General features: G+C 46.2%; 1 pseudogene; it reads left to right on the top strand.

Moving 5' to 3' along the window:
* Positions 1 to 1,657: 1,657 nt before the first annotated feature.
* LOC119277142 lies at positions 1,658 to 5,713 on the top strand (annotated as a pseudogene).
* Positions 5,714 to 8,255: the final 2,542 nt, after the last annotated feature.

Below are 8,255 nucleotides of genomic sequence, written 5' to 3'. Positions count from 1 at the left end.
CCACTCATCTTTTTCATGTGACAACGGTTTTTTTAAGCAACAAAAAGATGAATAACAGGTGATTTCACAAATTATCTAAAAAAGAGGTGATTTTACAAATTTCATGGTATGACTCGGTGAAGCATACTAAGAGTATATTTCTTATACTAAGAGTATATTTCTTACTTGAGGATGACTAGATTCCGGTTCCACACCAACCAAATATTGGAATGAGATGCTAGCAATGAAACCAACCCGTAGTCAGTGGTGGCTCCAGGAATTTGCAACCGGGTATTCATTTTGCCAAAATCATTGTTGTTTTTCAAAAATTGTCATTCTTTTGCCAAAATCAACATTGTTTTGTAAGAATCATACGTATTCACATGAAGACCCAAGAATACCCTTAGCGCCGCCCCTACATATAGTGCCCTCTAACAAAAACCCACCCTAAGTAGCACAAACCCTTACAGTAGCATCCTTACAAAAATTTAAAAATACATTCAAATCCATACCATTCATCTAGTTTAACATGAAAACACAGATCTCACAGCTTTTGTCGGTGCAAATAATACGTGCGGCGGCTCAGCGAGGGGACTGTAATTTCGTGGCGAGAGGCGCTTTCAGGAAAGAAAAAAAAAGTAAAAGAGGGGGGAAAGCGGGCCGAGGAGCATAGCAAAGCAAACGATGATGAGAGTCTCACTGTAAAAAGAAGAAAAAAGAGTAAAAGAGAAAGAAAAAGGAAAAGAAGGAAGGGCAGCAGTGAAACCGTCCAAAGCGACGACCCCCGTACGTGGGGGAGCGGGACGGTCCTCGGGGCGACCAGCGACCCCATCCCACCCTGTCATTTACCCATCAGTGTGCCACTGACCATTACCACCCCTGGTCTGGTCATTAGTGCCCGGCTGCCTGCCTAGCGACCGCCGTGTGTACTCCGGGCTCCGGCATCCCAATCCCAAGCCCACGCCGCTCGCCCCCAGCCCAGATACACCTCCATTCGCAGCGGCGAGCAGTCGCCGCCGCTCTCCTCTCTCCTTCACCGTCCCCCAGCTCGCTCGGCCTCGTCCGTGGAAGGCGAGTGAGCTCGGCTTGCAACGGGAAGCACACGCCAAGCGAATCAATCCCCGGCCCGTCCTCCCCCGCTTATCCGCGCTGAGGTGAAACCCCCAACCTTGGTTACTCTGCTATTTCACCCGGCTTTCTGTTTAACCGCCGCCCCCAGCTGCTGCTGCTATCGTTGTAGATTAGTTGTAGTAGTGCTTGGCGCGAATTCGGATTCATCCGTGGTGGCTACTTTACGGGGGCATTCTCCTGTATTAAAAGACCCAAGGGAATGAATGTGTTCGACACTGATGTTTTTTTTTCCTTCGAGTCAATGGACCATTGACCTAGTCTAGTTTAGTTGTTCTTTTTTTAGCACACGGCTGACAATGTTGTGAATCGTCATCAATTTTTTAAGATGCCATCAATCTAGCTCTTCTTTCCTTGCTGACAATGAACAATTTACTAATTCCTACCACGCAATGTCCAAACCCCTCTGTACATTTTAAATGCCCTGTATGAACTACTACTATTACTATTTCCGCAAAAAAAGAAAAACAAAAAATAACTGCTACTATTACTCATACTCAGGTATTTTCTTCAGGGCAGTCAGGTTGACCACGCTGAGGAGACACTTGAAGATTTTCTGAGATGGCATGCCCCAACGTTTCTTGGGGATGCCTTCTTCTACTGCTCTGTTTTGCTTGGACGGGAGATGCAGAGTACATGAAGTACAAGGATCCAAAGCAGCCTGTCAACAGTAGGATCAAGGACCTTATTGGTAGAATGACTCTTGCTGAAAAAATTGGCCAGATGACGCAGATTGAGCGTTCGGTTGCATCTGCAGACGTCATGAAAAATTACTTCATAGGTATGTTCTGTGACAGCTCCTAGCTTCCTGCAGTAAAGGCTTAGTGCGAGGATGTTGTTCGGTAGCTCACACATGTTTGCTATCCTTCATCCGGAGTAGTTATTCTTGTTTGGAGGTTGATAGCACAAAGCTCTAACACCACATAGCTAGAGTCACCATTGTGGCATTGCCATGTCCAAGCTGTGATTATGCAACCTTTTCTTCATCCTTCAATGAGGCAATTCAACTTCTAATCCTGAAATTTTATTATGTTCTCTAGGTAGCATCTTAAGTGGTGGTGGGAGTGTCCCTGCTCCTCAGGCCACACCTGCAATGTGGGTCAACATGGTAAATGAATTCCAGAAAGGTGCCTTGGCAACACGCCTGGGAATTCCTATGATTTATGGGATTGATGCTGTTCATGGTAATAACAACGTCTACAACGCCACCATATTCCCTCACAACGTTGGGCTTGGAGCTACAAGGCAACTCTCTAACAATATACATTTTATTTAATGTAAACACATGGCTGTGTGTGAAACAACAAGCTTCCTAAATGGCCGTTTTGTTGAAAATAAAATGATAGTGCTTGGCTGCTTGCCTTGCAATTAAATTCGCTAAAATGTTCAATGAGCATTTCATCTCCATGTGGCAAGTAGCAAAACACCCAAAGATGGTAAAAAAATATGGGTAGCTATATCTTGGAACGGAATTGTATAACTATTTTATCTCTTTATATATTTTGTTTATTAGGGATCCTGACCTAGTAAAGAGGATTGGTGAAGCAACTGCTCTTGAAGTACGCGCAACAGGAATCCCATATACCTTTGCTCCATGCATTCAGTAAGCACAATACGGTGTTGTCTTGCTTTATTAGGTGTTACATCTGCAATGGAAGAGTTATGAGTGTACTCCTGGTTTACTAAAAAGTTATGTTGATTGGAAATGCTTCTTGTATATATAGATTTGCAGAGATCCAAGATGGGGTCGATGCTATGAGAGCTACAGTGAAGACCATAAGATTGTTCAGCAGATGACAGATATTATCCTTGGTCTGCAAGGAGAGATCCCAGTGAATCATACCAAAGGAGTTCCTTATGTTGCCAAGTAAGATATTATTTTCTCAGTGTTAATGTATATGGTAGATAGATGTAAGCCAATCTGTAGGCATCTGCATTTGATGCATGAAACTGTACTTTGAACTGACAGGTAATCTGCCTAGATGGACAGTCTGTTAGTAATTCAACTTTTTATGGCAAGCAGCATTTCCTGCTTAGTGAAATATCTACTACATTGTTCGAGAACAGTTTAGGGATACAATCATTATCGATGTCTTGCAGCTTGAATGCTTTCTATCTTATGTATCAGCTTATGGATTCTAACAGGAATAAAGTTGCTGCTTGTGCTAAACACTTCGTTGGTGATGGTGGAACGCATAATGGAATCAATGAGAACAACACGATCATTGATGAGCACGGACTGCTAGGCATTCACATGCCACCATATTATGACTCCATTATCAAGGGTGTCGCTACTGTTATGGTTTCATATTCAAGCGTTAATGGTGAAAAAATGCATGCCAATCATGATCTAGTCACTGGCTACTTGAAATCCAAACTGCACTTCAGAGTTAGTGCTAGTCTGCAATGTATTTAACACTCCTCTGCTGTTGTCGTAAACTGACTCCAGAATGGTGACTGATTGCAGGGTTTTGTGATATCTGATTGGCTAGGAATAGACCGGATAACCTCACCAGCTGGTGCAAACTATACTTACTCTGTGCAAGCTGGAATAAATGCTGGTATTGATATGGTATGTTTTTTTGAGAACACACTTGCTTATTATTATTATTATTATTATTATTTTGCTAGCTACAGAAAATATGTTTACTTGTTTGTTGTTCAAAAAGTATCTGGTTCCAGACGGAGAAGTGCCCATAACATACCCCTCTACTTTTGATCTGAATTTGTTCGCATAATTAGTTTGGACTCTATTTCTTGCATCTAAGATCACAACCCAAGATCACCTAAATGAAGCCTCATTCTTTGTACTCAACGTTGATTGCCAACCTTAACCGCGTAATATCAGCTGCTTAGAGGTACTATCTGTATTGTGGTACTGCAACATGAAGCGGTTAGTACCTACTGAGCAGCAATGACTCAGATTTTAATCGAAATAATCTAGACAAACGTTGGCCCTGCAGTAACCTTCTTTCAACTCCATTCCAGGTTATGGTCCCTTTCAATTACACCGAGTTCATTGAGGATGCAACATCTCTTGTTAACAAGCGTATCATCAGTATGAGCAGAATTGATGATGCTGTGAGTCGCATCCTTCGAGTGAAATTTACAATGGGCCTCTTCGAGAACCCTTTAGCTGATCTTAGCTTTGCAGATCAGCTTGGAAAGAAGGTTCATGATCTACAACGTGTTTTTTAATACTTGTATGAAAAAAGTGTGGAAATATACCTAGAACTAAGTAACCGAGTAATTAAATTTAACAGGAGCACAGGGAATTGGCTAGAGAAGCTGTCAGGAAATCACTTGTTCTATTAAAAAATGGCAACACTCCTAATCAACAATTCCTGCCTCTCCCAAAGAAAGCTAGTAAGATCCTCGTAGCTGGAAGTCATGCTAGCAATTTAGGCTACCAGTGTGGTGGATGGTCAATTCAATGGATGGGGGGAAGTGGAGATATTACAGCTGGTACGTGCTTTCTAATATGCCTTTGGTTGCTCTGGTCTTTGAGTTTATTAAAGACAGAATTTCAATATTTTAGATTACTGCATGCCAAAACTATACCCTGGTTGGAACAGATTGTTGCTTAGTGAATTTGAATTGTAACTTTTGAAGTATCCCTCCGGAATATTTAAACCGACGTTTATATATAATTTTGACGGTCATGATTCAATATTCTTTTCAGGAACAACAATCCTTGATGCCATAAAGTCCACCGTTGGTGATGCAACACCTGTAGTCTACTCTGAGAACCCTGATGACAGCTTCATGAAGAAAAACGACTTCTCATTTGCTATTGTTGTTGTTGGCGAGTCACCATATGCGGAAACAGTAGGCGATAACACTGATCTGACTATCCTAGACCCTGGCCCAGACACAATCCGAACCGTCTGTTCGGCAGTTAAATGCGCAGTGGTTGTCGTCTCTGGACGGCCTGTCATTATTGAACCATATCTTCCTCTGATGGAAGCGCTTGTTGCCGCCTGGCTTCCTGGCACAGAAGGGCAGGGTGTTGCTGATGTGCTATTTGGGGATTACGGCTTCACTGGAAAGCTTTCGCGCACTTGGTTCAAGTCTGTAGACCAGCTGCCCATGAATTTTGGAGACCCACACTATGATCCGCTCTTCCCTTTCGGCTTCGGTTTGGCAGTAAATCCATCACAGCCAGGGTAAATAACTTCATCACTCACACTACTGAAACAATGCTACAGGCCTAGTTTGAACTACTTTCTGAAATCTGATATCTTTCGTGTTGTTTGTCGTTTCAGGTTCTCGAGCGCCAGAAGTCGCGGAGATAAGAAGGAAATTACGTTATGGGCTGCGTTGAGTTTGCTACTGTCAATGATGCTGGCTTGGGCATAGGTGTATTTCACCGCTAATCTGCTCTTTTGTAGCAGTAGCATGATCAATCAATCCCCTTGCTAGGGATCCTTGGTCCACATGGATATTGTTCCCTGCAGATGGCGTTATGCTAACCTAGGTCATCGGTCGGTAGATTTGTTGATTCATCAAATTATCTTTGGTTCACGTCTTGTATTTGTTTTTTTTACGCTTTGTCTAATTCACATCTAGATGTTTTTTAAGGATGTCGCATCTAAACTCCCACAAATATACTATGATGCAGTAACAAAAAAAAAAAAAAAAAAACTAGGACAAAAAAATAGACCTCAAACAGAGTGGACATCAGCTTAGACGTGTCCTAGACAGACCCTTGTTTTTAATCTAGTGATGAGGACAAAGTAGTACTAGTAAGATTTTAAGAACATGCAAGTCCTGTTGGATAATGAATTACAGCAGTACATTCAGCTTCAAATTGAATCATTGCACATAAATTTCCTACGAAATTTCATACAGAACTTGATTCCTTGAAAATTCATCGGAAAATCCTTAAACCCAAAGATGGTCTACGATTTACCGCTGAATCTGTCATAACTATGAGGCCGTAGAGAATACCATGGGCAAGGTGGCGACTCCGACGGATGTCTGTCGGCCGCCACCTTGCAGCGCATCACCTTGTCGCGGGTGTTGCCGCCGAGGTAGCCCCACCGCCGGCCTTCTCCGGTCTCCCAGTAGACCGCCACGTCGACATCGAGCTCCACCCGCCCCGAGCGGCGCCACTCCGACGCCATGCGCTCCCGGAGAGGCGTTGAGAGCCCCACGCCGTCGGCTTTGGCCACCACCTTCACGCCCCTTCCCCAGGGCTCCCGGGAGACGCAGCCGCGCGGCTCCACGCGCGCCCAGCCGAGCGCGACGCCGGAGTAGGTCAGGACCACCTCGGCGCGGTCGGCGCACGTCTTGTTCATGCGCAGCGTGAGGTTGAACGCCGGCGAGACCACGTGGCCGGGCCTGGCCGGGTCGATGCCCTCGTAGCCGGCGAGGCCGACGGAGAAAGACACGACGTTGGCCTGCTCCATGTAGTACATGGGGAAAAGCATGAGCGCCACCAGTGCAACCGAAAATACCACAAGCAACGAGAGCCTTTGTTTGTCGCTGAACCTCGCCGCCGGCGCGTTGCCCAGCACCGGCGCCTCGTCGTCGTCGTCGCCGCGCGGGTCGAAAGGGATGGCATGGTAGGCGGCCTGCTCCAGGTCGAAGTCCATGCTTCGATCTTGGTTGTCCTGAATCTTTTTCTAGTCTATACGATTGAGAGCCCAACTCCTGCATCACGATTCACGAATATATATCGGCCAGGAGTCCCGAGGCAGTTCGTTTGGGCAACGACAGGATATATCTGGATCTGAACCGAACTTCCTCACGTGTAGGGACCGAGATCCTCACGTATTTTCTGGAAGTTAAACGGCTGCGTCCATCTACTAGTAGTTCCAAACCTCGGCCCCAACTATTGCTCGGCGGCCTGGTCAGCTCGGAGCTAGCATCCATCCATGGATGAACGTCAAAGTGTCGGACAGAGCCATCCTGTGCTCGCGGCGGTGCTGCTCGGATCCGTTGTGCTCGCTGCGACCCTCATGACCGTCCTCGCCATCACGCTCGAGTCCACCCCGCCCGAGTTCTCCGCGACCGTCTCCAGCTTCGATGGCCTCGACCGGCGCGCCGGCGCGCCGCCCACCTTCCACGTCGACCTGCGCGTCAAGAACGGCAACGTGTGGCAGCACTGCTTCGAGCCGGCGGGCGCGGTGGTGGAGTACGACGGCGTGCCCCTCGCCAGCGCCGATCTCGGCGAGCTATGCGTCCCGGCGAGGAGCGTCGTGGACGTGCCCTTCATGGCCACGGGCGAGGGGCTGGGGATGCCCGACCGCCTCTACGAGCATCTTGACGGCCTCCGTCGGCGGCAGGAGCGCGTGCCATTGGCAGTGCGGCTGACGCTGGAGGAGAAGGATACTACAAGGCAGACAAGGTCTATGCTGCTGCGGTGCACGGCGATGCTGGATGGGCGGCCGGACCTGCCGTCTCGTTGTCTGCTCTTCTTCCTCGTGGAGCCGGGTAGTACTTCCTCCGTCCTAAAATAAATGTCTTGTAAAGTTAGTATAAAATTGAGACACTTATTTTAGGATGAAAATTCGGGGTGGACTTCTTTGCTCCTTCGTATGCTTCGTAAGTTATATGGAACGATGAAAGCTTGTGATTTCTCTCAATAAAGAGTAAGTTGAGTTGAGTTCCTTTTCTTTTTTGCTTGCACACGGGTTACAGGTTTGTAAGCCTTGCATAAAGCATTGAATTTCTACTTCGACTTTGGGATTTTACTTGCGTTGCATGTTGTTCATGCTAACGAGCGTAAGGGAATTCCTGATTGGTCATAACTGACGGTTGTCAGTGGTACCAACACCACTCAAAGGTTGGCTTGGACCCTGTGGACAACATACAACATGATGGTTATTGAATGTGTTTTCTGCGACGGGCATTTGACTCCATATTCAAATTTCTTGCCTTTTTTCAAGCATTGGCATCCGCTATCTAGACAGCGGTACCGTGACCGACTTGGCAACACAATGAACGCAACAATTGTAGCAGAGGGCCGACTTGCCTCACCCAGACAACCTGACCTTTCTGGCCACTTGGTGGCCTCTTTTATTTTTTATCTGGGCTTGTTTGTGCCGTTGCCTCAACATACTTTTTATGTACTTTGCTGCACTTGAACTTGTTGTCTGGGTACAATGGTTGCTTTATCTATAAAAGCAAGACGAAAGCATGTT

The sequence above is a fragment of the Triticum dicoccoides genome, chromosome 3B, assembly GCF_002162155.2.
Source record: "Triticum dicoccoides isolate Atlit2015 ecotype Zavitan chromosome 3B, WEW_v2.0, whole genome shotgun sequence".
Taxonomy (NCBI): domain Eukaryota; kingdom Viridiplantae; phylum Streptophyta; class Magnoliopsida; order Poales; family Poaceae; genus Triticum; species Triticum dicoccoides.
Note: the sequence above shows the minus strand (reverse complement) of the source record. Positions and strands in the feature narration are given on the sequence as shown.